The sequence below is a fragment of the Gadus morhua genome, unplaced genomic scaffold, assembly GCF_902167405.1.
Source record: "Gadus morhua unplaced genomic scaffold, gadMor3.0, whole genome shotgun sequence".
In the NCBI taxonomy this organism is placed as follows: Eukaryota; Metazoa; Chordata; class Actinopteri; order Gadiformes; family Gadidae; genus Gadus; species Gadus morhua.
Genome location: NW_021963952.1, coordinates 22510 through 45832, shown reverse-complemented (window position 1 = coordinate 45832; position 23323 = coordinate 22510). Strand labels below are relative to the sequence as shown.

The 23323-nt window shown below is 46.0% G+C and overlaps 29 non-coding genes and 2 pseudogenes across 29 annotated transcripts; all 31 read left to right on the top strand.

The window, feature by feature from the left end:
* Positions 1–622: 622 nt before the first annotated feature.
* On the top strand, positions 623–742 carry LOC115538143 (5S ribosomal RNA). Its single transcript, XR_003975108.1, has one exon. It is a non-coding gene; the product is annotated as a 5S ribosomal RNA (ribosomal RNA).
* A 421-nt stretch (positions 743–1163) lies between these two features.
* Positions 1164–1282, top strand: LOC115538090 (5S ribosomal RNA). The gene has a single exon (XR_003975055.1). It is a non-coding gene; the product is annotated as a 5S ribosomal RNA (ribosomal RNA).
* A 424-nt stretch (positions 1283–1706) lies between these two features.
* LOC115538107 (5S ribosomal RNA) lies at positions 1707–1825 on the top strand. The gene has a single exon (XR_003975073.1). It is a non-coding gene; the product is annotated as a 5S ribosomal RNA (ribosomal RNA).
* A 421-nt stretch (positions 1826–2246) lies between these two features.
* Positions 2247–2365, top strand: LOC115538127 (5S ribosomal RNA). The gene has a single exon (XR_003975093.1). It is a non-coding gene; the product is annotated as a 5S ribosomal RNA (ribosomal RNA).
* A 421-nt stretch (positions 2366–2786) lies between these two features.
* On the top strand, positions 2787–2905 carry LOC115538136 (5S ribosomal RNA). The gene has a single exon (XR_003975101.1). It is a non-coding gene; the product is annotated as a 5S ribosomal RNA (ribosomal RNA).
* Positions 2906–3328: 423 nt separating this feature from the next.
* LOC115538163 (uncharacterized) lies at positions 3329–3449 on the top strand (annotated as a pseudogene).
* A 422-nt stretch (positions 3450–3871) lies between these two features.
* Positions 3872–3990, top strand: LOC115538072 (5S ribosomal RNA). Its single transcript, XR_003975038.1, has one exon. It is a non-coding gene; the product is annotated as a 5S ribosomal RNA (ribosomal RNA).
* Positions 3991–4410: 420 nt separating this feature from the next.
* On the top strand, positions 4411–4529 carry LOC115538178 (5S ribosomal RNA). The gene has a single exon (XR_003975138.1). It is a non-coding gene; the product is annotated as a 5S ribosomal RNA (ribosomal RNA).
* A 421-nt stretch (positions 4530–4950) lies between these two features.
* On the top strand, positions 4951–5069 carry LOC115538088 (5S ribosomal RNA). The gene has a single exon (XR_003975054.1). It is a non-coding gene; the product is annotated as a 5S ribosomal RNA (ribosomal RNA).
* A 410-nt stretch (positions 5070–5479) lies between these two features.
* LOC115538106 (5S ribosomal RNA) lies at positions 5480–5598 on the top strand. Its single transcript, XR_003975072.1, has one exon. It is a non-coding gene; the product is annotated as a 5S ribosomal RNA (ribosomal RNA).
* A 422-nt stretch (positions 5599–6020) lies between these two features.
* On the top strand, positions 6021–6139 carry LOC115538177 (5S ribosomal RNA). The gene has a single exon (XR_003975137.1). It is a non-coding gene; the product is annotated as a 5S ribosomal RNA (ribosomal RNA).
* Positions 6140–6560: 421 nt separating this feature from the next.
* On the top strand, positions 6561–6679 carry LOC115538162 (uncharacterized; annotated as a pseudogene).
* Positions 6680–7099: 420 nt separating this feature from the next.
* LOC115538153 (5S ribosomal RNA) lies at positions 7100–7217 on the top strand. Its single transcript, XR_003975117.1, has one exon. It is a non-coding gene; the product is annotated as a 5S ribosomal RNA (ribosomal RNA).
* A 422-nt stretch (positions 7218–7639) lies between these two features.
* Positions 7640–7758, top strand: LOC115538174 (5S ribosomal RNA). The gene has a single exon (XR_003975135.1). It is a non-coding gene; the product is annotated as a 5S ribosomal RNA (ribosomal RNA).
* Positions 7759–8179: 421 nt separating this feature from the next.
* Positions 8180–8298, top strand: LOC115538087 (5S ribosomal RNA). The gene has a single exon (XR_003975053.1). It is a non-coding gene; the product is annotated as a 5S ribosomal RNA (ribosomal RNA).
* Positions 8299–8719: 421 nt separating this feature from the next.
* On the top strand, positions 8720–8838 carry LOC115538173 (5S ribosomal RNA). Its single transcript, XR_003975134.1, has one exon. It is a non-coding gene; the product is annotated as a 5S ribosomal RNA (ribosomal RNA).
* Positions 8839–9260: 422 nt separating this feature from the next.
* LOC115538085 (5S ribosomal RNA) lies at positions 9261–9379 on the top strand. The gene has a single exon (XR_003975051.1). It is a non-coding gene; the product is annotated as a 5S ribosomal RNA (ribosomal RNA).
* A 421-nt stretch (positions 9380–9800) lies between these two features.
* On the top strand, positions 9801–9919 carry LOC115538172 (5S ribosomal RNA). Its single transcript, XR_003975133.1, has one exon. It is a non-coding gene; the product is annotated as a 5S ribosomal RNA (ribosomal RNA).
* Positions 9920–10341: 422 nt separating this feature from the next.
* Positions 10342–10460, top strand: LOC115538109 (5S ribosomal RNA). Its single transcript, XR_003975075.1, has one exon. It is a non-coding gene; the product is annotated as a 5S ribosomal RNA (ribosomal RNA).
* A 422-nt stretch (positions 10461–10882) lies between these two features.
* Positions 10883–11001, top strand: LOC115538171 (5S ribosomal RNA). Its single transcript, XR_003975132.1, has one exon. It is a non-coding gene; the product is annotated as a 5S ribosomal RNA (ribosomal RNA).
* Positions 11002–11423: 422 nt separating this feature from the next.
* Positions 11424–11541, top strand: LOC115538117 (5S ribosomal RNA). Its single transcript, XR_003975083.1, has one exon. It is a non-coding gene; the product is annotated as a 5S ribosomal RNA (ribosomal RNA).
* Positions 11542–11963: 422 nt separating this feature from the next.
* LOC115538170 (5S ribosomal RNA) lies at positions 11964–12082 on the top strand. The gene has a single exon (XR_003975131.1). It is a non-coding gene; the product is annotated as a 5S ribosomal RNA (ribosomal RNA).
* Positions 12083–12503: 421 nt separating this feature from the next.
* LOC115538169 (5S ribosomal RNA) lies at positions 12504–12622 on the top strand. Its single transcript, XR_003975130.1, has one exon. It is a non-coding gene; the product is annotated as a 5S ribosomal RNA (ribosomal RNA).
* A 421-nt stretch (positions 12623–13043) lies between these two features.
* LOC115538168 (5S ribosomal RNA) lies at positions 13044–13162 on the top strand. The gene has a single exon (XR_003975129.1). It is a non-coding gene; the product is annotated as a 5S ribosomal RNA (ribosomal RNA).
* Positions 13163–13583: 421 nt separating this feature from the next.
* LOC115538084 (5S ribosomal RNA) lies at positions 13584–13702 on the top strand. The gene has a single exon (XR_003975050.1). It is a non-coding gene; the product is annotated as a 5S ribosomal RNA (ribosomal RNA).
* A 421-nt stretch (positions 13703–14123) lies between these two features.
* LOC115538167 (5S ribosomal RNA) lies at positions 14124–14242 on the top strand. The gene has a single exon (XR_003975128.1). It is a non-coding gene; the product is annotated as a 5S ribosomal RNA (ribosomal RNA).
* Positions 14243–14663: 421 nt separating this feature from the next.
* LOC115538083 (5S ribosomal RNA) lies at positions 14664–14782 on the top strand. Its single transcript, XR_003975049.1, has one exon. It is a non-coding gene; the product is annotated as a 5S ribosomal RNA (ribosomal RNA).
* A 6399-nt stretch (positions 14783–21181) lies between these two features.
* On the top strand, positions 21182–21300 carry LOC115538166 (5S ribosomal RNA). Its single transcript, XR_003975127.1, has one exon. It is a non-coding gene; the product is annotated as a 5S ribosomal RNA (ribosomal RNA).
* Positions 21301–21721: 421 nt separating this feature from the next.
* LOC115538165 (5S ribosomal RNA) lies at positions 21722–21840 on the top strand. Its single transcript, XR_003975126.1, has one exon. It is a non-coding gene; the product is annotated as a 5S ribosomal RNA (ribosomal RNA).
* A 423-nt stretch (positions 21841–22263) lies between these two features.
* On the top strand, positions 22264–22382 carry LOC115538082 (5S ribosomal RNA). Its single transcript, XR_003975047.1, has one exon. It is a non-coding gene; the product is annotated as a 5S ribosomal RNA (ribosomal RNA).
* A 419-nt stretch (positions 22383–22801) lies between these two features.
* On the top strand, positions 22802–22920 carry LOC115538108 (5S ribosomal RNA). Its single transcript, XR_003975074.1, has one exon. It is a non-coding gene; the product is annotated as a 5S ribosomal RNA (ribosomal RNA).
* Positions 22921–23323: the final 403 nt, after the last annotated feature.

The window sequence follows — 23323 nt, the reverse complement described above, 5'->3', positions numbered from 1 at the left end:
CTTGTTTCTTATCTGTTGAAAGCTTTGTTGATTATCAACTAACCATCTACTAATAATGCAACTAATAGTTAACTGACAGTTAGTTGAATGCATGCTACGTGTACAAAACAACATCTACTAATAGCGCAACTTATAGTTAACAGACAGTTAGTTGAATCCATGTTTCTTATCTGTTGAACAAGCTCTGTCAAATATCAACTAACCATCTACTAATAGTGCAACTTATAGTTAACTTAGTTAGTTGAATACATGTTGCTTATCAGTTGAGATAGTTCGGTTGAATGTCAACTCATTCACTGTTGACATGCAACTGAATATCTACTGATGGCTTGTTGAGTGTCAACAGTGGACTATCAAACTAAAGTGTTACCCGGCGGTCCACCTTAGTCCATCCCAGGTTTTGCAACGCTACGTTTCTTCAAAAGATCACGCAAACGATGACGCCCAAGCAGTGTAATGCATTGCGTTCAAATATGTTGCTCTGAGTCTGGAATAACGTATTCATTCATTCATTATGGATCTAATCATTGTTTCTGTACAAGTCCCGTCTCTGGCCACGGCAGCGCTCTCACTCCTTACGTCCTCCCCCTGTATAAAAGCTTACATGGTCAAGTCTATAAATGCTTACGGCCATACCACCATAGGCACGCCCGATCTCGTCTGATCTCGGAAGCTAAGCAGGGTCGGGCCTGGTTAGTACTTGGATGGGTGACCGCCTGGGAATACCATGGTGCTGTAAGCATTATACTTTTTCAACTCGAGCTCATTGGATGCAATGGCCTACCGTGCGTTGATCTTTAGCGCCCACTGTTTTGGAGAATTTAAGCAACATATAGACTCTGACGACGTCTCCTCAAACTCTATTTGTGAAACATGTGGACAGTGTAGTGACGTAGTAGAGAGCTGCAATGACGGCGGTCCACCTTAGTCCATCCCAGGTTTTGCAACGCTACGTTTCTTCAAAAGATCACGCAAACGATGACGCCCAAGCAGTGTAATGCATTGCGTTCAAATATGTTGCTCTGAGTCTGGAATAACGTATTCATTCATTCATTATGGATCTAATCATTGTTTCTGTACAAGTCCCGTCTCTGGCCACGGCAGCGCTCTCACTCCTTACGTCCTCCCCCTGTATAAAAGCTTACATGGTCAAGTCTATAAATGCTTACGGCCATACCACCATAGGCACGCCCGATCTCGTCTGATCTCGGAAGCTAAGCAGGGTCGGGCCTGGTTAGTACTTGGATGGGTGACCGCCTGGGAATACCAGGTGCTGTAAGCAATTATACTTTTTCAACTCGAGCTCATTGGATGCAATGGCCTACCGTGCGTTGATCTTTAGCGCCCACTGTTTTGGAGAATTTAAGCAACATATAGACTCTGACGACGTCTCCTCAAACTCTATTTGTGAAACATGTGGACAGTGTAGTGACGTAGCAGAGAGCTGCAATGACGGCGGTCCACCTTAGTCCATCCCAGGTTTTGCAACGCTACGTTTCTTCAAAAGATCACGCAAACGATGACGCCCAAGCAGTGTAATGCATTGCGTTCAAATATGTTAGCTCTGATGTCTGGAATAACGTATTCATTCATTCATTATGGATCTAATCATTGTTTCTGTACAAGTCCCGTCTCTGGCCACGGCAGCGCTCTCACTCCTTACGTCCTCCCCTGTATAAAAGCTAATATGGTCAAGTCTATAAATTGCTTACGGCCATACCACCTTAGGCACGCCCGATCTCGTCTGATCTCGGAAGCTAAGCAGGGTCGGGCCTGGTTTGTACTTGGATGGGTGACCGTCTGGGAATACCAGGTGCTGTAAGCATTATACTATTTCAACTCGAGCTCATTGGATGCAATGGCCTACCGTGCGCTGATCTTTAGCGCCCACTGTTTTGGAGAATTTAAGCAACATACAGACTCTGACGACGTCTCCTCAAACTCTATTTGTGAAACATGTGGACAGTGTAGTGACGTAGTAGAGAGCTGCAATGACGGCGGTCCACCCTAGTCCATCCCAGGTTTTGCAACGCTACGTTTCTTCAAAAGATCACGCAAACGATGACGCCCAAGCAGTGTAATGCATTGCGTTCAAATATGTTGCTCTGAGTCTGGAATAACGTATTCATTCATTCATTATGGATCTAATCATTGTTTCTGTACAAGTCCCGTCTCTGGCCACGGCAGCGCTCTCACTCCTTACGTCCTCCCCCTGTATAAAAGCTAATATGGTCAAGTCTATATATGCTTACGGCCATACCACCATAGGCACGCCCGATCTCGTCTGATCTCGGAAGCTAAGCAGGGTCGGGCCTGGTTAGTACTTGGATGGGAGACCGCCTGGGAATACTAGGTGCTGTAAGCATTATACTTTTTCAACTCGAGCTCATTGGATGCAATGGCCTACCGTGCGCTGATCTTTAGCGCCCACTGTTTTGGAGAATTTAAGCAACATACAGACTTTGACGACGTCTCCTCAAACTCTATTTGTGAAACATGTGGACAGTGTAGTGACCTAGTAGAGAGCTGCAATGACGACGGTCCACCTTAGTCCATCCCAGGTTTTGCAACGCTACGTTTCTTCAAAAGATCACGCAAACGATGACGCCCAAGCAGTGTAATGCATTGCGTTCAAATATGTTGCTCTGAGTCTGGAATAACGTATTCATTCATTCATTATGGATCTAATCATTGTTTCTGTACAAGTCCCGTCTCTGGCCACGGCAGCGCTCTCACTCCTTATGTCCTCCCCCTGTATAAAAGCTAATATGGTCATGTCTATAATTGCTGACGGCCATACCACCTTAGGCACGCCCGATCTCGTCTGATCTCGGAAGCTAAGCAGGGTCGGGCCTGGTTAGTACTTGGATGGGTGACCGCCTCGGAATACCAGGTGCTGTAAGCATTAGACTTTTTCAACTCGAGCTCATTGGATGCAATGGCCTACCGTGCGCTGATCTTTAGCGCCCACTGTTTTGGAGAATTTAAGCAACATACAGACTCTGACGACGTCTCCTCAAACTCTATTTGTGAAACATGTGGACAGTGTAGTGACGTAGCAGAGAGCTGCAATGACGGCGGTCCACCTTAGTCCATCCCAGGTTCTGCAACGCTACGTTTCTTCAAAAGATCACGCAAACGATGACGCCCAAGCAGTGTAATGCATTGCGTTCAAATATGTTACTCTGATGTCTGGAATAACGTATTCATTTCATTCATTATGGATCTAATCATTGTTTCTGTACAAGTCCCGTCTCTGGCCACGGCAGCGCTCTCACTCCTTACGTCCTCCTCCTGTATAAAAGCTAATATGGTCAAGTCTATAATTGCTTACGGCCATACCTACCTTAGGCACGCCCGATCTCGTCTGATCTCGGAAGCTAAGCAGGGTCGGGCCTGGTTAGTTACTTGGATGGGTGACCGTCTGGGAATACCAGGTGCTGTAAGCATTATACTATTTCAACTCGAGCTCATTGGATGCAATGGCCTACCGTGCGCTGATCTTTAGCGCCCACTGTTTTGGAGAATTTAAGCAACATACAGACTCTGACGACGTCTCCTCAAGCTCTATTTGTGAAACATGTGGACAGTGTAGTGACGTAGCAGAGAGCTGCAATGACGGCGGTCCACCTTAGTCCATCCCAGGTTTTGCAACGCTACGTTTCTTCTAAAGATCACGCAAACGATGACGCCAAAGCAGTGTAATGCATTGCGTTCAAATATGTTAGCTCTGAGTCTGGAATAACGTATTCATTCATTCATTATGGATCTAATCATTGTTTCTGTACAAGTCCCGTCTCTGGCCACGGCAGCGCTCTCACTCCTTACGTCCTCCCCCTGTATAAAAGCTAATATGGTCAAGTCTATAATTGCTTACGGCCATACCACCTTAGGCACGCCCGATCTCGTCTGATCTCGGAAGCTAAGCAGGGTCGGGCCTGGTTAGTACTTTGATGGGTGACCGCCTGGGAATACCAGGTGCTGTAAGCATTATACTTTTTCAACTCGAGCTCATTGGATGCAATGGCCTACCGTGCGCTGATCTTTAGCGCCCACTGTTTTGGAGAATTTAAGCAACATACAGACTTGACGACGTCTCCTCAAGCTCTATTTGTGAAACATGTGGACAGTGTAGTGACGTAGCAGAGAGCTGCAATGACGGCGGTCCACCTTAGTCCATCCCAGGTTTTGCAACGCTACGTTTCTTCTAAAGATCACGCAAACGATGACGCCAAAGCAGTGTAATGCATTGCGTTCAAATATGTAACTCTGAGTCTGGAATAACGTATTCATTCATTCATTATGGATCTAATCATTGTTTCTGTACAAGTCCCGTCTCTGGCCACGGCAGCGCTCTCACTCCTCACGTCTTCCCCCTGTATAAAAGCTAATATGGTCAAGTCTATAATTGCTTACGGCCATACCACCTTAGGCACGCCCGATCTCGTCTGATCTCGGAAGCTAAGCAGGGTCGGGCCTGGTTAGTACTTGGATGGGTGACCGCCTGGGAATACCAGGTGCTGTAAGCATTATACTATTTCAACTCGAGCTCATTGGATGCAATGGCCTACCGTGCGCTGATCTTTAGCGCCCACTGTTTTGGAGAATTTAAGCAACATACAGACTCTGACGACGTCTCCTCAAACTCTATTTGTGAAACATGTGGACAGTGTAGTGACGTAGCAGAGAGCTGCAATGACGGCGGTCCACCTTAGTCCATCCCAGGTTCTGCAACGCTACGTTTCTTCAAAAGATCACGCAAACGATGACGCCCAAGCAGTGTAATGCATTGCGTTCAAATATGTAACTCTGAGTCTGGAATAACGTATTCATTCATTCATTATGGATCTAATCATTGTTTCTGTACAAGTCCCGTCTCTGGCCACGGCAGCGCTCTCACTCCTTACGTCCTCCCCCTGTATAAAAGCTTACATGGTCAAGTCTATTAATGCTTACGGCCATACCACCATAGGCACGCCCGATCTCGTCTGATCTCGGAAGCTAAGCAGGGTCGGGCCTGGTTAGTACTTGGATGGGTGACCGCCTGGGAATACCAGGTGCTGTAAGCATTATACTTTTTCAACTCGAGCTCATTGGATGCAATGCGCTGATCTTTAGCGCCCACTGTTTTGGAGAATTTAAGCAACATACAGACTCTGACGACGTCTCCTCAAACTCTATTTGTGAAACATGTGGACCGTGTAGTGACGTAGCAGAGAGCTGCAATGACGGCGGTCCACCTTAGTCCATCCCAGGTTTTGCAACGCTACGTTTCTTCAAAGATCACGCAAACGATGACGCCCAAGCAGTGTAATGCATTGCGTTCAAATATGTAACTCTGAGTCTGGAATAACGTATTCATTCATTCATTATGGATCTAATCATTGTTTCTGTACAAGTCCCGTCTCTGGCCACGGCAGCGCTCTCACTCCTTACGTCCTCCCCCTGTATAAAAGCTAATATGGTCAAGTCTATATATGCTTACGGCCTTACCACCTTAGGCACGCCCGATCTCGTCTGATCTCGGAAGCTAAGCAGGGTCGGGCCTGGTTAGTACTTGGATGGGTGACCGCCTGGGAATACCTGGTGCTGTAAGCATTATACTTTTTCAACTCGAGCTCATTGGATGCAATGGCCTACCGTGCGCTGATCTTTAGCGCCCACTGTTTTGGAGAATTTAAGCAACATACAGACTCTGACGACGTCTCCTCAAACTCTATTTGTGAAACATGTGGACAGTGTAGTGACGTAGTAGAGAGCTGCAATGACGGCGGTCCACCTTAGTCCATCCCAGGTTTTGCAACGCTACGTTTCTTCTAAAAGATCACGCAAACGATGACGCCCAAGCAGTGTAATGCATTGCGTTCAAATATGTTGCTCTGAGTCTGGAATAACGTATTCATTCATTCATTACGGATCTAATCATTGTTTCTGTACAAGTCCCGTCTCTGGCCACGGCAGCGCTCTCACTCCTTACGTCCTCCCCCTGTATAAAAGCTAATATGGTCAAGTCTATAATTGCTTACGGCCATACCACCTTAGGCACGCCCGATCTCGTCTGATCTCGGAAGCTAAGCAGGGTCGGGCCTGGTTAGTACTTGGATGGGTGACCGCCTGGGAATACCAGGTGCTGTAAGCATAATACTTTTTCAACTCGAGCTCATTGGATGCAATGGCCTACCGTGCGCTGATCTTTAGCGCCCACTGTTTTGGAGAATTTAAGCAACATACAGACTCTGACGACGCCTCCTCAAACTCTATTTGTGAAACATGTGGACAGTGTAGTGACGTAGCAGAGAGCTGCAATGACGGCGGTCCACCTTAGTCCATCCCAGGTTCTGTAACGCTACGTTTCTTCAAAAGATCACGCAAACGATGACGCCCAAGCAGTGTAATGCATTGCGTTCAAATATGTAACTCTGAGTCTGGAATAACGTATTCATTTATTCATTATGGATCTAATCATTGTTTCTGTACAAGTCCCGTCTCTGGCCACGGCAGCGCTCTCACTCCTTACGTCCTCCTCCTGTATAAAAGCTAATATGGTCAAGTCTATAAATGCTTACGGCCATACCACCTTAGGCACGCCCGAACTCGTCTGATCTCGGAAGCTAAGCAGGGTCGGGGCTGGTTAGTATTTGGATGGGTGACCGCCTGGGAATACCAGGTGCTGTAAGCATTATACTATTTCAACTCGAGCTCATTGGATGCAATGGCCTACCGTGCGCTGATCTTTAGCGCCCACTGTTTTGGAGAATTTAAGCAACATACAGACTCTGACGACGTCTCCTCAAACTCTATTTGTGAAACATGTGGACAGTGTAGTGACGTAGTAGAGAGCTGCAATGACGGCGGTCCACCTTAGTCCATCCCAGGTTTTGCAACGCTACGTTTCTTCAAAAGATCACGCAAACGATGACGCCCAAGCAGTGTAATGCATTGCGTTCAAATATATTGCTCTGAGTCTGGAATAACGTATTCATTCATTCATTATGGATCGAATCATTGTTTCTGTACAAGTCCCGTCTCTGGCCACGGCAGCGCTCTCACTCCTTACGTCCTCCCCCTGTATAAAGCTTACATGGTCAAGTCTATAAATGCTTACGGCCATACCACCATAGGCACGCCCGATCTCGTCTGATCTCGGAAGCTAAGCAGGGTCGGGCCTGGTTAGTACTTGGATGGGTGACCGCCTGGAATACCAGGTGCTGTAAGCATTATACTTTTTCAACTCGAGCTCATTGGATGCAATGGCCTACCGTGCGCTGATCTTTAGCGCCCACTGTTTTGGAGAATTTAAGCAACATACAGACTCTGACGACGTCTCCTCAAACTCTATTTGTGAAACATGTGGACAGTGTAGTGACGTAGCAGAGAGCTGCAATGACGGCGGTCCACCTTAGTCCATCCCAGGTTTTGCAACGCTACGTTTCTTCAAAAGATCACGCAAACGATGACGCCCAAGCAGTGTAATGCATTGCGTTCAAATATGTTAGCTCTGAGTCTGGAATAACGTATTCATTCATTCATTATGGATCTAATCATTGTTTCTGTACAAGTCCCGTCTCTGGCCACGGCAGCGCTCTCACTCCTTACGTCCTCCCCCTGTATAAAAGCTAATATGGTCAAGTCTATAAATGCTTACGGCCATACCACCTTAGGCACGCCCGATCTCGTCTGATCTCGGAAGCTAAGCAGGGTCGGGCCTGGTTAGTACTTGGATGGGTGACCGCCTGGGAATACCAGGTGCTGTAAGCATTATACTTTTTCAACTCGAGCTCATTGGATGCAATGGCCTACCGTGCGCTGATCTTTAGCGCCCACTGTTTTGGAGAATTTAAGCAACATACAGACTCTGACGACGTCTCCTCAAACTCTATTTGTGAAACATGTGGACAGTGTAGTGACGTAGCAGAGAGCTGCAATGACGGCGGTCCACCTTAGTCCATCCCAGGTTTTGCAACGCTACGTTTCTTCAAAAGATCACGCAAACGATGACGCCCAAGCAGTGTAATGCATTGCGTTCAAATATGTAACTCTGAGTCTGGAATAACGTATTCATTCATTCATTATGGATCTAATCATTGTTTCTGTACAAGTCCCGTCTCTGGCCACGGCAGCGCTCTCACTCCTTACGTCCTCCCCCTGTATAAAAGCTAATATGGTCAAGTCTATAAATGCTTACGGCCATACCACCATAGGCACGCCCGATCTCGTCTGATCTCGGAAGCTAAGCAGGGTCGGGCCTGGTTAGTACTTGGATGGGTGACCGCCTGGGAATACCAGGTGCTGTAAGCATTATACTTTTTCAACTCGAGCTCATTGGATGCAATGGCCTACCGTGCGCTGATCTTTAGCGCCCACTGTTTTGGAGAATTTAAGCAACATACAGACTCTGACGACGTCTCCTCAAACTCTATTTGTGAAACATGTGGACAGTGTAGTGACGTAGCAGAGAGCTGCAATGACGGCGGTCCACCTTAGTCCATCCCAGGTTTTGCAACGCTACGTTTCTTCAAAAGATCACGCAAACGATGACGCCCAAGCAGTGTAATGCATTGCGTTCAAATATGTAACTCTGAGTCTGGAATAACGTATTCATTCATTCATTATGGATCTAATCATTGTTTCTGTACAAGTCCCGTCTCTGGCCACGGCAGCGCTCTCACTCCTTACGTCCTCCCCCTGTATAAAAGCTAATATGGTCAAGTCTATAAATGCTTACGGCCATACCACCTTAGGCACGCCCGATCTCGTCTGATCTCGGAAGCTAAGCAGGGTCGGGCCTGGTTAGTACTTGGATGGGTGACCGCCTGGGAATACCAGGTGCTGTAAGCATTATACTTTTTCAACTCGAGCTCATTGGATGCAATGGCCTACCGTGCGCTGATCTTTAGCGCCCACTGTTTTGGAGAATTTAAGCAACATACAGACTCTGACGACGTCTCCTCAAACTCTATTTGTGAAACATGTGGACAGTGTAGTGACGTAGCAGAGAGCTGCAATGACGGCGGTCCACCTTAGTCCATCCCAGGTTTTGCAACGCTACGTTTCTTCAAAAGATCACGCAAACGATGACGCCCAAGCAGTGTAATGCATTGCGTTCAAATATGTTAGCTCTGAGTCTGGAATAACGTATTCATTCATTCATTATGGATCTAATCATTGTTTCTGTACAAGTCCCGTCTCTGGCCACGGCAGCGCTCTCACTCCTTACGTCCTCCCCCTGTATAAAAGCTAATATGGTCAAGTCTATAAATGCTTACGGCCATACCACCATAGGCACGCCCGATCTCGTCTGATCTCGGAAGCTAAGCAGGGTCGGGCCTGGTTAGTACTTGGATGGGTGACCGCCTGGGAATACCAGGTGCTGTAAGCATTATACTTTTTCAACTCGAGCTCATTGGATGCAATGGCCTACCGTGCGCTGATCTTTAGCGCCCACTGTTTTGGAGAATTTAAGCAACATACAGACTCTGACGACGTCTCCTCAAACTCTATTTGTGAAACATGTGGACAGTGTAGTGACGTAGCAGAGAGCTGCAATGACGGCGGTCCACCTTAGTCCATCCCAGGTTTTGCAACGCTACGTTTCTTCAAAAGATCACGCAAACGATGACGCCCAAGCAGTGTAATGCATTGCGTTCAAATATGTTGCTCTGAGTCTGGAATAACGTATTCATTCATTCATTATGGATCTAATCATTGTTTCTGTACAAGTCCCGTCTCTGGCCACGGCAGCGCTCTCACTCCTTACGTCCTCCCCCTGTATAAAAGCTAATATGGTCAAGTCTATAATTGCTTACGGCCATACCACCTTAGGCACGCCCGATCTCGTCTGATCTCGGAAGCTAAGCAGGGTCGGGCCTGGTTAGTACTTGGATGGGTGACCGCCTGGGAATACCAGGTGCTGTAAGCATTATACTTTTTCAACTCGAGCTCATTGGATGCAATGGCCTACCGTGCGCTGATCTTTAGCGCCCACTGTTTTGGAGAATTTAAGCAACATACAGACTCTGACGACGTCTCCTCAAACTCTATTTGTGAAACATGTGGACAGTGTAGTGACGTAGCAGAGAGCTGCAATGACGGCGGTCCACCTTAGTCCATCCCAGGTTTTGCAACGCTACGTTTCTTCAAAAGATCACGCAAACGATGACGCCCAAGCAGTGTAATGCATTGCGTTCAAATATGTAACTCTGAGTCTGGAATAACGTATTCATTCATTCATTATGGATCTAATCATTGTTTCTGTACAATGTCCCGTCTCTGGCCACGGCAGCGCTCTCACTCCTTACGTCCTCCCCCTGTATAAAAGCTAATATGGTCAAGTTTATATATGCTTACGGCCATACCACCTTAGGCACGACCGATCTCGTCTGATCTCGGAAGCTAAGCAGGGTCGGGCCTGGTTAGTACTTGGATGGGTGACCGCCTGGGAATACCAGGTGCTGTAAGCATTATACTATTTCAACTCGAGCTCATTGGATGCAATGGCCTACCGTGCGCTGATCTTTAGCGCCCACTGTTTTGGAGAATTTAAGCAACATACAGACTCTGACGACGTCTCCTCAAACTCTATTTGTGAAACATGTGGACAGTGTAGTGACGTAGTAGAGAGCTGCAATGACGGCGGTCCACCTTAGTCCATCCCAGGTTTTGCAACGCTACGTTTCTTCAAAAGATCACGCAAACGATGACGCCCAAGCAGTGTAATGCATTGCGTTCAAATATGTTAGCTCTGAGTCTGGAATAACGTATTCATTCATTCATTATGGATCTAATCATTGTTTCTGTACAAGTCCCGTCTCTGGCCACGGCAGCGCTCTCACTCCTTACGTCCTCCCCCTGTATAAAAGCTAATATGGTCAAGTCTATAATTGCTTACGGCCATACCACCTTAGGCACGCCCGATCTCGTCTGATCTCGGAAGCTAAGCAGGGTCGGGCCTGGTTAGTACTTGGATGGGTGACCGCCTGGGAATACCAGGTGCTGTAAGCATTATACTATTTCAACTCGAGCTCATTGGATGCAATGGCCTACCGTGCGCTGATCTTTAGCGCCCACTGTTTTGGAGAATTTAAGCAACATACAGACTCTGACGACGTCTCCTCAAACTCTATTTGTGAAACATGTGGACAGTGTAGTGACGTAGTAGAGAGCTGCAATGACGGCGGTCCACCTTAGTCCATCCCAGGTTTTGCAACGCTACGTTTCTTCAAAAGATCACGCAAACGATGACGCCCAAGCAGTGTAATGCATTGCGTTCAAATATGTTGCTCTGAGTCTGGAATAACGTATTCATTCATTCATTATGGATCTAATCATTGTTTCTGTACAAGTCCCGTCTCTGGCCACGGCAGCGCTCTCACTCCTTACGTCCTCCCCCTGTATAAAAGCTAATATGGTCAAGTCTATAAATTGCTTACGGCCATACCACCTAGGCACGCCCGATCTCGTCTGATCTCGGAAGCTAAGCAGGGTCGGGCCTGGTTAGTACTTGGATGGGTGACCGCCTGGGAATACCAGGTGCTGTAAGCATTATACTATTTCAACTCGAGCTCATTGGATGCAATGGCCTACCGTGCGCTGATCTTTAGCGCCCACTGTTTTGGAGAATTTAAGCAACATACAGACTCTGACGACGTCTCCTCAAACTCTATTTGTGAAACATGTGGACAGTGTAGTGACGTAGCAGAGAGCTGCAATGACGGCGGTCCACCTTAGTCCATCCCAGGTTTTGCAACGCTACGTTTCTTCAAAAGATCACGCAAACGATGACGCCCAAGCAGTGTAATGCATTGCGTTCAAATATGTTGCTCTGAGTCTGGAATAACGTATTCATTCATTCATTATGGATCTAATCATTGTTTCTGTACAAGTCCCGTCTCTGGCCACGGCAGCGCTCTCACTCCTTACGTCCTCCCCCTGTATAAAAGCTAATATGGTCAAGTCTATAAATTGCTTACGGCCATACCACCTTAGGCACGCCCGATCTCGTCTGATCTCGGAAGCTAAGCAGGGTCGGGCCTGGTTAGTACTTGGATGGGTGACCGCCTGGGAATACCAGGTGCTGTAAGCATTATACTTTTTCAACTCGAGCTCATTGGATGCAATGGCCTACCGTGCGCTGATCTTTAGCGCCCACTGTTTTGGAGAATTTAAGCAACATACAGACTCTGACGACGTCTCCTCAAACTCTATTTGTGAAACATGTGGACAGTGTAGTGATGTAGCAGAGAGCTGCAATGACGGCGGTCCACCTTAGTCCATCCCAGGTTTTGCAACGCTACGTTTCTTCAAAAGATCACGCAAACGATGACGCCAAAGCAGTGTAATGCATTGCGTTCAAATATGTTGCTCTGAGTCTGGAATAACGTATTCATTCATTCATTATGGATCTAATCATTGTTTCTGTACAAGTCCCGTCTCTGGCCACGGCAGCGCTCTCACTCCTTACGTCCTCCCCCTGTATAAAAGCTAATATGGTCAACTTTATATATGCTTACGGCCATACCACCTTAGGCACGCCCGATCTCGTCTGATCTCGGAAGCTAAGCAGGGTCGGGCCTGGTTAGTACTTGGATGGGTGACCGCCTGGGAATACCAGGTGCTGTAAGCATTATACTTTTTCAACTCGAGCTCATTGGATGCAATGGCCTACCGTGCGCTGATCTTTAGCGCCCACTGTTTTGGAGAATTTAAGCAACATACAGACTCTGACGACGTCTCCTCAAACTCTATTTGTGAAACATGTGGACAGTGTAGTGACGTAGCAGAGAGCTGCAATGACGGCGGTCCACCTTAGTCCATCCCAGGTTTTGCAACGCTACGTTTCTTCAAAAGATCACGCAAACGATGACGCCCAAGCAGTGTAATGCATTGCGTTCAAATATGTAACTCTGAGTCTGGAATAACGTATTCATTCATTCATTATGGATCTAATCATTGTTTCTGTACAAGTCCCGTCTCTGGCCACGGCAGCGCTCTCACTCCTTACGTCCTCCCCCTGTATAAAAGCTAATATGGTCAAGTCTATAATTGCTTACGGCCATACCACCTTAGGCACGCCCGATCTCGTCTGATCTCGGAAGCTAAGCAGGGTCGGGCCTGGTTAGTACTTGGATGGGTGACCGCCTGGGAATACCAGGTGCTGTAAGCATTATACTATTTCAACTCGAGCTCATTGGATGCAATGGCCTACCGTGCGCTGATCTTTAGCGCCCACTGTTTTGGAGAATTTAAGCAACATACAGACTCTGACGACGTCTCCTCAAACTCTATTTGTGAAACATGTGGACAGTGTAGTGACGTAGCAGAGAGCTGCAATGACGGCGGTCCACCTTAGTCCATCCCAGGTTCTGCAACGCTACGTTTCTTCAAAAGATCACGCAAACGATGACGCCCAAGCAGTGTAATGCATTGCGTTCAAATATGTTACTCTGAGTCTGGAATAACGTATTCATTCATTCATTATGGATCTAATCATTGTTTCTGTACAAGTCCCGTCTCTGGCCACGGCAGCGCTCTCACTCCTTACGTCCTCCCCCTGTATAAAAGCTAATATGGTCAAGTCTATAAATGCTTACGGCCATACCACCATAGGCACGCCCGATCTCGTCTGATCTCGGAAGCTAAGCAGGGTCGGGCCTGGTTAGTACTTGGATGGGTGACCGCCTGGGAATACCAGGTGCTGTAAGCATTATACTTTTTCAACTCGAGCTCATTGGATGCAATGGCCTACCGTGCGCTGATCTTTAGCGCCCACTGTTTTGGAGAATTTAAGCAACATACAGACTCTGACGACGTCTCCTCAAACTCTATTTGTGAAACATGTGGACAGTGTAGTGACGTAGCAGAGAGCTGCAATGACGGCGGTCCACCTTAGTCCATCCCAGGTTTTGCAACGCTACGTTTCTTCAAAAGATCACGCAAACGATGACGCCCAAGCAGTGTAATGCATTGCGTTCAAATATGTTACTCTGAGTCTGGAATAACGTATTCATTCATTCATTATGGATCTAATCATTGTTTCTGTACAAGTCCCGTCTCTGGCCACGGCAGCGCTCTCACTCCTTACGTCCTCCCCCTGTATAAAAGCTAATATGGTCAAGTCTATAATTGCTTACGGCCATACCACCTTAGGCACGCCCGATCTCGTCTGATCTCGGAAGCTAAGCAGGGTCGGGCCTGGTTAGTACTTGGATGGGTGACCGCCTGGGAATACCAGGTGCTGTAAGCATTATACTATTTCAACTCGAGCTCATTGGATGCAATGGCCTACCGTGCGCTGATCTTTAGCGCCCACTGTTTTGGAGAATTTAAGCAACATACAGACTCTGACGACGTCTCCTCAAACTCTATTTGTGAAACATGTGGACAGTGTAGTGACGTAGCAGAGAGCTGCAATGACGGCGGTCCACCTTAGTCCATCCCAGGTTTTGCAACGCTACGTTTCTTCAAAAGATCACGCAAACGATGACGCCCAAGCAGTGTAATGCATTGCGTTCAAATATGTAACTCTGAGTCTGGAATAACGTATTCATTCATTCATTATGGATCTAATCATTGTTTCTGTACAAGTCCCGTCTCTGGCCACGGCAGCGCTCTCACTCCTTACGTCCTCCCCCTGTATAAAAGCTTATATGGTCAAGTCTATAAATGCTTACGGCCATACCACCATAGGCACGCCCGATCTCGTCTGATCTCGGAAGCTAAGCAGGGTCGGGCCTGGTTAGTACTTGGATGGGTGACCGCCTGGGAATACCAGGTGCTGTAAGCATTATACTTTTTCAACTCGAGCTCATTGGATGCAATGGCCTACCGTGCGCTGATCTTTAGCGCCCACTGTTTTGGAGAATTTAAGCAACATACAGACTCTGACGACGTCTCCTCAAACTCTATTTGTGAAACATGTGGACCGTGTAGTGACGTAGCAGAGAGCTGCAATGACGGCGGTCCACCTTAGTCCATCCCAGGTTTTGCAACGCTACGTTTCTTCAAAAGATCACGCAAACGATGACGCCCAAGCAGTGTAATGCATTGCGTTCAAATATGTAACTCTGAGTCTGGAATAACGTATTCATTCATTCATTATGGATCTAATCATTGTTTCTGTACAAGTCCCGTCTCTGGCCACGGCAGCGCTCTCACTCCTTACGTCCTCCCCCTGTATAAAAGCTAATATGGTCAAGTCTATAATTGCTTACGGCCATACCACCTTAGGCACGCCCGATCTCGTCTGATCTCGTTCAGGTGCGCAAAGCAGGAAGTGAAGGAAGCAGGAAAAAGTTTGTTGGCAGAGTAGGCTGATACAGCAGCCTGGTGTTTTTTTCTTCTTGTTGATTTGTAGATTATATTCTTTTGACAAAATCGTAATTTAATTATAGTTCTAAATCTCCCCACAGCTTTTTTTGCTGTTTGGGGAGGCTTTCATTTGACGGATGGACCACATGGCAGCAGACAAAGGACCGGAGCAGACAATGCCTAGCAGTGGAGTTGGAGCACTGGAGGAAGAGGGAAGGAACGGGATTGAGAATCGGCCAGAAACGGGAGAAGGACGGCAGAAAGAGTACGGGAAAGAGCTGACAGTGGACGTTGAGGTGGAGGGAACAGCGGTGATTTCCATGATGGATATTCTGCGGGAAGTAGCAGTGCAATGTGGAGTGGTGAGCGGATGCCGTGTGAGAGGGGAAAAAAACTATGAAATCACCATGAAGGATGAGGTGGGAAAGCGCAAGCTCCTGGATGGCGTGCGTGTAAAAGGAGCCTTAGTGCATGGCAGGGAGATTGTGAACAGTGACATGGTGGTGTCATTTATTAACTTGCCTGTTTACATGGAAGATGCAACAATACTGGCAAGGCTGGAGGAGTGGGGTGTGCGGCCAATATCTGTCATCAAACGGCGCAAGTGGCCGGGGACGGAGATTGCGGACGGGACAAGATTTTTAAAAGTCCGCTTTAATGAGCAGGTACGATCACTCCCGTACTCAACCAAGTTAGAGACACTGAGAGGAGCGGAGTACTTTAGAGTGATACATGATCGACAGGTGCGGGTGTGCCGACTCTGCATCAAGCCAGGACACATCTTCAGGGAGTGCCCTGATTTCAAGTGCTTCAGGTGCCAGAAGACAGGGCATTATGCGCGGGAGTGTGAGGAACGGAACGCAGCGGCGAGAGAGGAGGAGAGAGGAGAACAAATGGAGGATAAAGACGGAGAGAGCGATGACGGAAGGGGAGCTGAAGAGGAGACGGGAGGTGAGAACGAGGAAGCGGAAAAAGAACTGGAATGGCGGTATAGATCTGACAGCGGCGACAGTGCTGAGAAGGACGGTGACGAACAGATGATGGAGCAGGGGGGAAAAGCGGAGGACGATGATGTGGCGGAGGATACAGACGATGAACGAGGGAGAGCAGAACAACCGGTGGAAAAAATAGATGAGGAGCAAAGACAGGAGGGCAGAGGACGAAAAGGAGGGAAGAAGACAAAAGAACTGGCCGCCAAAAGGAAAGCAGAGGAGGAGAAGACACGGGGAGTGAGAAGTAAAGGACCGCGGTCTGGCATGTGAGTCTTGCTTTGGTTTTTGGTTTAAATATTTTCTTTCTTTTAGCTCTCATGACCACAGTAACTTCTGTTAATGTGAATGGTTTAAGGGACAGAGGCAAACTGAGGTCACTTTTAAATATATATAGAAGTGACATCCTATGCATACAGGAGACAAATTGGGATGACGTAAAAGTTATAGAGGTAAAGGAGGTGTGGGGGGGGGAGATTTATTATAATAACGGGGCTAAGAACGCAAGAGGGGTGGCTATAATGATTAAAAAACATAGGGTAGATGAGATAAAAGAGATATATAAAGATAGGACAGGGAGGATAATAGTCATAGAGTTTAAGTATCAAAATGTGTTGTTTAGACTAATTAATATATATGTTCCGAATATAGAAATAGATAAAAGAATTATAATAGAGGAGCTGAAAGGGCTAGTGATTGGGAGATGTATAATAGTAGGGGATTTTAATACTAAATGTAGCAGGTTAGATATAGGGCAAGGTGTAGTGTTCAGATGGGAAAAGTCGAGGGAGAGCTTGTTAGACATGATGAAGGACAAGAATTTAGTAGATGTGTGGAGAAATGAGAATCCAGAGAGGAGGGAATTCACCAGGAGACAAATGAGGGATGGTGTACTGAAACAAAGCAGGATAGATTTGGTTTTAACACAGGGAGAGAACATAAAACATGTAGACAGAATAAGACATGAAATAAATGCACTGAGTGACCACGACGGGGTGAGATTCAGAATTAAAGTAGGGAGAGAGGAGATAGGGGGAGGGATGTGGATTTTGAATGCAGGTTATATTGAAGAGGATGAATATAAACAACAGATTAGGGAGTTATTAGATATGGAGAATGAGAAAATTAAAGAATATGTTGAAGAGAATAGGGCAGATACTCAGATTGGGGAGATATGGGAGAAAGTGAAGAATAAGATTAAATCAATAAGCATTTGGTACAGTAAGAAAAGAAAAGTGAAAATGATGAAGAAAGAGAAGGAGTTGAGGGAAAGACTGAGGGTAGAGCTGAGTAAAGCAGAGAATGAAGAAGGTTACAGCATGGAGAATTATATAGAGGTAAAGATGGAACTTCAGAGATATGAGGCAGAGAAATGTAGAGGAGCAATTTTACGGAGCAAAGCTAAATATGCGCTGGAGGGAGAAAGGTGCACAGCGTATTTTCTGGGCCTAGAAAAAAGCAAACAAAGCAGGACATATATACACGAAATCAGGAAAAAGGAGGGGGAGGTAGTAGCAGACTATGTGGCCATACTGGAGAGGGTGCAAGAGTTTTATGGGGAGTTATATCAGAGAGGTGGATTAGAGGAGGACAGTATAGTGGAGGTACTGGATAGTGTCGAAAGCAAGCTGAGTGTGGACGATAGTAAATGGTGTGACAGAGAGATAAGTAGGATGGAGGTGATGGAGGCGATAGAGGGGCTGAAAAGCGGGAAGAGTCCTGGGAGTGATGGGATAGGGATTGAATTTTATAAAGTATATAAGGAGCAGATGGCATCAATTTTAGTAGAGGTATTCAGGGAGACTGAGAAAACAGGGATAGTGCAGGGTAGGATGGTAGAAGGTGTGATTACCTTAGTTTTTAAGAAGAAAGGAAGTAAACTAGACTTGCAGAATTATAGGCCTATAAGTCTGCTAAATGTAGATTACAAAATTCTGGCCAAGGTGTTGGCTAACAGAATAAAACGAGTGATAGGGGATATAATCAAAACATCTCAAAGTTACAGTATACCAGGTAGGGATATAGCTGACACAATAGCGACAGTTAGGGATACAATAGAATTCATGAAGAGAGACGGAACAGGGGGAATAGTGTTAGCTATAGATTGGAATAAAGCATTTGATAGGGTGGAGCATGAGTTTTTATTTAGATTACTGGTGAGATTTGGATTTGGAGAGAGATTAGTGGGGTGGGTCAGGAGGTTGTACGAGGGTGCAAGGAGCTGTGTCAAAGTAAATGGAGTGCTGACTGACAGATTTTGTCTTGGGAGATCGATAAGGCAGGGATGTCCCCTATCGGCGTTGCTCTATGCCATTTCGGCAGAGCCCCTGGCCTTACTAATTAAAAACGACGCAAGAGTTCAGGGCATACAACTACCATCTGGGAGCATACATACAATAAATCAATATGCAGACGACACAACAATAACGGTGAGGGATGGGAACAGTGTGAAAAGGGTGCTAGAATTGGCAGAGATATATGGGAGAGCGTCGGGCGCTAGAATAAATAAAGAAAAATCAGAAATAATGTATATAGGTAACATAGAGAGAGAGGGAGTAGGTTTAAGGGTGCAGGATAGGTATATTAAAGTGTTGGGCATATATTTAGGTGTTGAAACTAAAGAGGCAACTGAGACAACATGGACAGGAGTTATCAACAAAATAAAAACTGTATGTGGGAGGTGGAAGGCAAGGAAGCTCAGGTTAAAGGGAAAGGTTACAGTGGTTAATAGTTTGCTACTATCAGGCTATGTGTATGTGTTGTCTGTATTAGAAATGCCAATATGGGTTAAGAACGACCTTAACAAAATTGTGTGTGATTTTATATGGGAGGGGAAAGGAGTTAAGATTGCACATGGGACACTGGTGGGAAAAAGGTGTGAAGGAGGGCTGAATTTATTAGATATAGAAACAAAAAAGACAGCATTAAGGATTAAAACGGTGAAGAAATATATTGTGGGAGGATATAAATATGGGTGGAAGGATTTTATGGAGAAATATATGAATGATGTGGGTGGCATAGGACAGTATGTGTGGTACATGGGCCTAAAACAGTCAATGACGATAACCATACCAGAATTTTATAGGGAGGTCTTTGAAGCCTGGAGGAAATTCTTACCTAAGATGCAATATGAATGTGAGAGGATACTACCGTTGGTAAAACTGCCCCTGTTTTTAAACGAAAAAATTAAACACAATGGCAAAACATTATATGAGCCAAAATTCATAGAAGGAGGGATTAGACAAATAAAGGACATCATTTATGAGGTCATCCCAGGATTCTTAAGAAATAATTGCATATATGATCAGGTATGTGACCTGGAGGGGATGGATAATAGAGAGAAAATAAATAAAATATATGAAAAGATTAAAACCAGTATACCCTTAGAGTGGGCCAGGATCATACAAAGTGAATGTGTGGTGAAGGGAGAGACAAGTATGCCTGAGCTATATGTGATGGAGAATGGGAAAAAGATTAAAATGGGAGAAATGAGTGTGAAGAAAGTATACAGATGGTTGATAGTGGATGTGATGAAGGAGCCGGCAGCTGAGAAAGTGTGGAGCAGAGTGTTTGTGGGTTTGAATGTAAAGAAAATATGGTCAAATATGGGGATAAGGTATAATAGTATAGAGTGTGAGAACAACGATTTCTTGATCAGACACAATAGGATTTATACAAACGTGGTGCTAAATAAGATTAATAATGATGTAAATGTGATGTGTGATGTTTGCAAAAGTGGTCATGAGAGCTTTTTACATTATTTTTTGGACTGTGGGGAGTTAGTTGATTTCTTTGAGTTTTTGAAAGAACTGTTGAAAGATAACTGGGCTGCTGAGTTGGACTTGGAGGGAGGGTGGAGGACATTGTTTTTGTTTGGCACGTTTGAAAAAAGAATAGACGTTAATTTTTGTTTAATGAATTTTGTTTTGAGTCATGCCAGACTCGCGGTCGTCTGCAGGAGGAACTACGCACACTTTGAGGGGCGGAAAGTGAAAATAAAAATGTTGTTTAAATCAATAATGAAAAGAGATGTGAACTTAATGTATAAGTATGGAGGGGAGAAGGCGGAACATTTCTTTTTGAGTGGGAGTAAATTAGTCTTTGAAGGGGAGGGAGGGGAGATTTTGTTTAACTGGTGAAAAGACTGGGGCATGCAGATTGATCTGTATTTTCTGATTTGGCGCAACATTTGTGCTGTCTTCATTAGGATTAAGTGATGTGGGAAGGATAAGGGAAGGGGATTAAGTTGGGTGTGTAAAAGTTTTTTTTCTCAGAGATGATGTATGTAAATAATACTCTGTTATCGGTTGCTGTAAATGTGTGAACTGGAAAATAATAAAAAAAGATAAAAAAAAAAAAAAAAAAGGCACGCCCGATCTCGTCTGATCTCGGAAGCTAAGCAGGGTCGGGCCTGGTTAGTACTTGGATGGGTGACCGCCTGGGAATACCAGGTGCTGTAAGCATTATACTATTTCAACTCGAGCTCATTGGATGCAATGGCCTACCGTGCGCTGATCTTTAGCGCCCACTGTTTTGGAGAATTTAAGCAACATACAGACTCTGACGACGTCTCCTCAAACTCTATTTGTGAAACATGTGGACAGTGTAGTGACGTAGCAGAGAGCTGCAATGACGGCGGTCCACCTTAGTCCATCCCAGGTTTTGCAACGCTACGTTTCTTCAAAAGATCACGCAAACGATGACGCCCAAGCAGTGTAATGCATTGCGTTCAAATATGTTAGCTCTGAGTCTGGAATAACGTATTCATTCATTCATTATGGATCTAATCATTGTTTCTGTACAAGTCCCGTCTCTGGCCACGGCAGCGCTCTCACTCCTTACGTCCTCCCCCTGTATAAAAGCTAATATGGTCAAGTCTATAAATTGCTTACGGCCATACCACCTTAGGCACGCCCGATCTCGTCTGATCTCGGAAGCTAAGCAGGGTCGGGCCTGGTTAGTACTTGGATGGGTGACCGCCTGGGAATACCAGGTGCTGTAAGCATTATACTATTTCAACTCGAGCTCATTGGATGCAATGGCCTACCGTGCGCTGATCTTTAGCGCCCACTGTTTTGGAGAATTTAAGCAACATACAGACTCTGACGACGTCTCCTCAAACTCTATTTGTGAAACATGTGGACAGTGTAGTGACGTAGTAGAGAGCTGCAATGACGGCGGTCCACCTTAGTCCATCCCAGGTTTTGCAACGCTACGTTTCTTCAAAAGATCACGCAAACGATGACGCCCAAGCAGTGTAATGCATTGCGTTCAAATATGTTGCTCTGAGTCTGGAATAACGTATTCATTCATTCATTATGGATCTAATCATTGTTTCTGTACAAGTCCCGTCTCTGGCCACGGCAGCGCTCTCACTCCTTACGTCCTCCCCCTGTATAAAAGCTAATATGGTCAAGTCTATAATTGCTTACGGCCATACCACCTTAGGCACGCCCGATCTCGTCTGATCTCGGAAGCTAAGCAGGGTCGGGCCTGGTTAGTACTTGGATGGGTGACCGCCTGGGAATACCAGGTGCTGTAAGCATTATACTATTTCAACTCGAGCTCATTGGATGCAATGGCCTACCGTGCGCTGATCTTTAGCGCCCACTGTTTTGGAGAATTTAAGCAACATACAGACTCTGACGACGTCTCCTCAAACTCTATTTGTGAAACATGTGGACAGTGTAGTGACGTAGCAGAGAGCTGCAATGACGGCGGTCCACCTTAGTCCATCCCAGGTTTTGCAACGCTACGTTTCTTCAAAAGATCACGCAAACGATGACGCCCAAGCAGTGTAATGCATTGCGTTCAAATATGTTGCTCTGAGTCTGGAATAACGTATTCATTCATTCATTATGGATCTAATCATTGTTTCTGTACAAGTCCCGTCTCTGGCCACGGCAGCGCTCTCACTCCTTACGTCCTCCCCCTGTATAAAAGCTTACTATGGTCAAGTCTATAAATTGCTTACGGCCATACCACCATAGGCACGCCCGATCTCGTCTGATCTCGGAAGCTAAGCAGGGTCGGGCCTGGTTAGTACTTGGATGGGTGACCGCCTGGGAATACCAGGTGCTGTAAGCATTATACTTTTTCAACTCGAGCTCATTGGATGCAATGCCTACCGTGCGCTGATCTTTAGCGCCCACTGTTTTGGAGAATTTAAGCAACATACAGACTCTGACGACGTCTCCTCAAACTCTATTTGTGAAACATGTGGACAGTGTAGTGACGTAGCAGAGAGCTGCAATGACGGCGGTCCACCTTAGTCCATCCCAGGTTTTGCAACGCTACGTTTCTTCAAAAGATCACGCAAACGATGACGCCCAAGCAGTGTAATGCATTGCGTTCAAATATGTTGCTCTGAGTCTGGAATAACGTATTCATTCATTCATTATGGATCTAATCATTGTTTCTGTACAAGTCCCGTCTCTGGCCACGGCAGCGCTCTCACTCCTTACGTCCTCCCCCTGTATAAAAGCTAATATGGTCAAGTCTATAATGCTTACGGCCATACCACCTTAGGCACGACCGATCTCGTCTGATCTCGGAAGCTAAGCAGGGTCGGGCCTGGTTAGTACTTGGATGGGTGACCGCCTGGGAATACCAGGTGCTGTAAGCATTATACTTTTTCAACTCGAGCTCAATTGGATGCAATGGCCTACCGTGCGCTGATCTTTAGCGCCCACTGTTTTGGAGAATTTAAGCAACATACAGACTCTGACGACGTCTCCTCAAACTCTATTTGTGAAACATGTGGACAGTGTAGTGACGTAGCAGAGAGCTGCAATGACGGCGGTCCACCTTAGTCCATCCCAGGTTTTGCAACGCTACGTTTCTTCAAAAGATCACGCAAACGATGACGCCCAAGCAGTGTAATGCATTGCGTTCAAATATGTTGCTCTGAGTCTGGAATAACGTATTCATTCATTCATTATGGATCTAATCATTGTTTCTGTACAAGTCCCGTCTCTGGCCACGGCAGCGCTCTCACTCCTTACGTCCTCCCCCTGTATAAAAGCTAA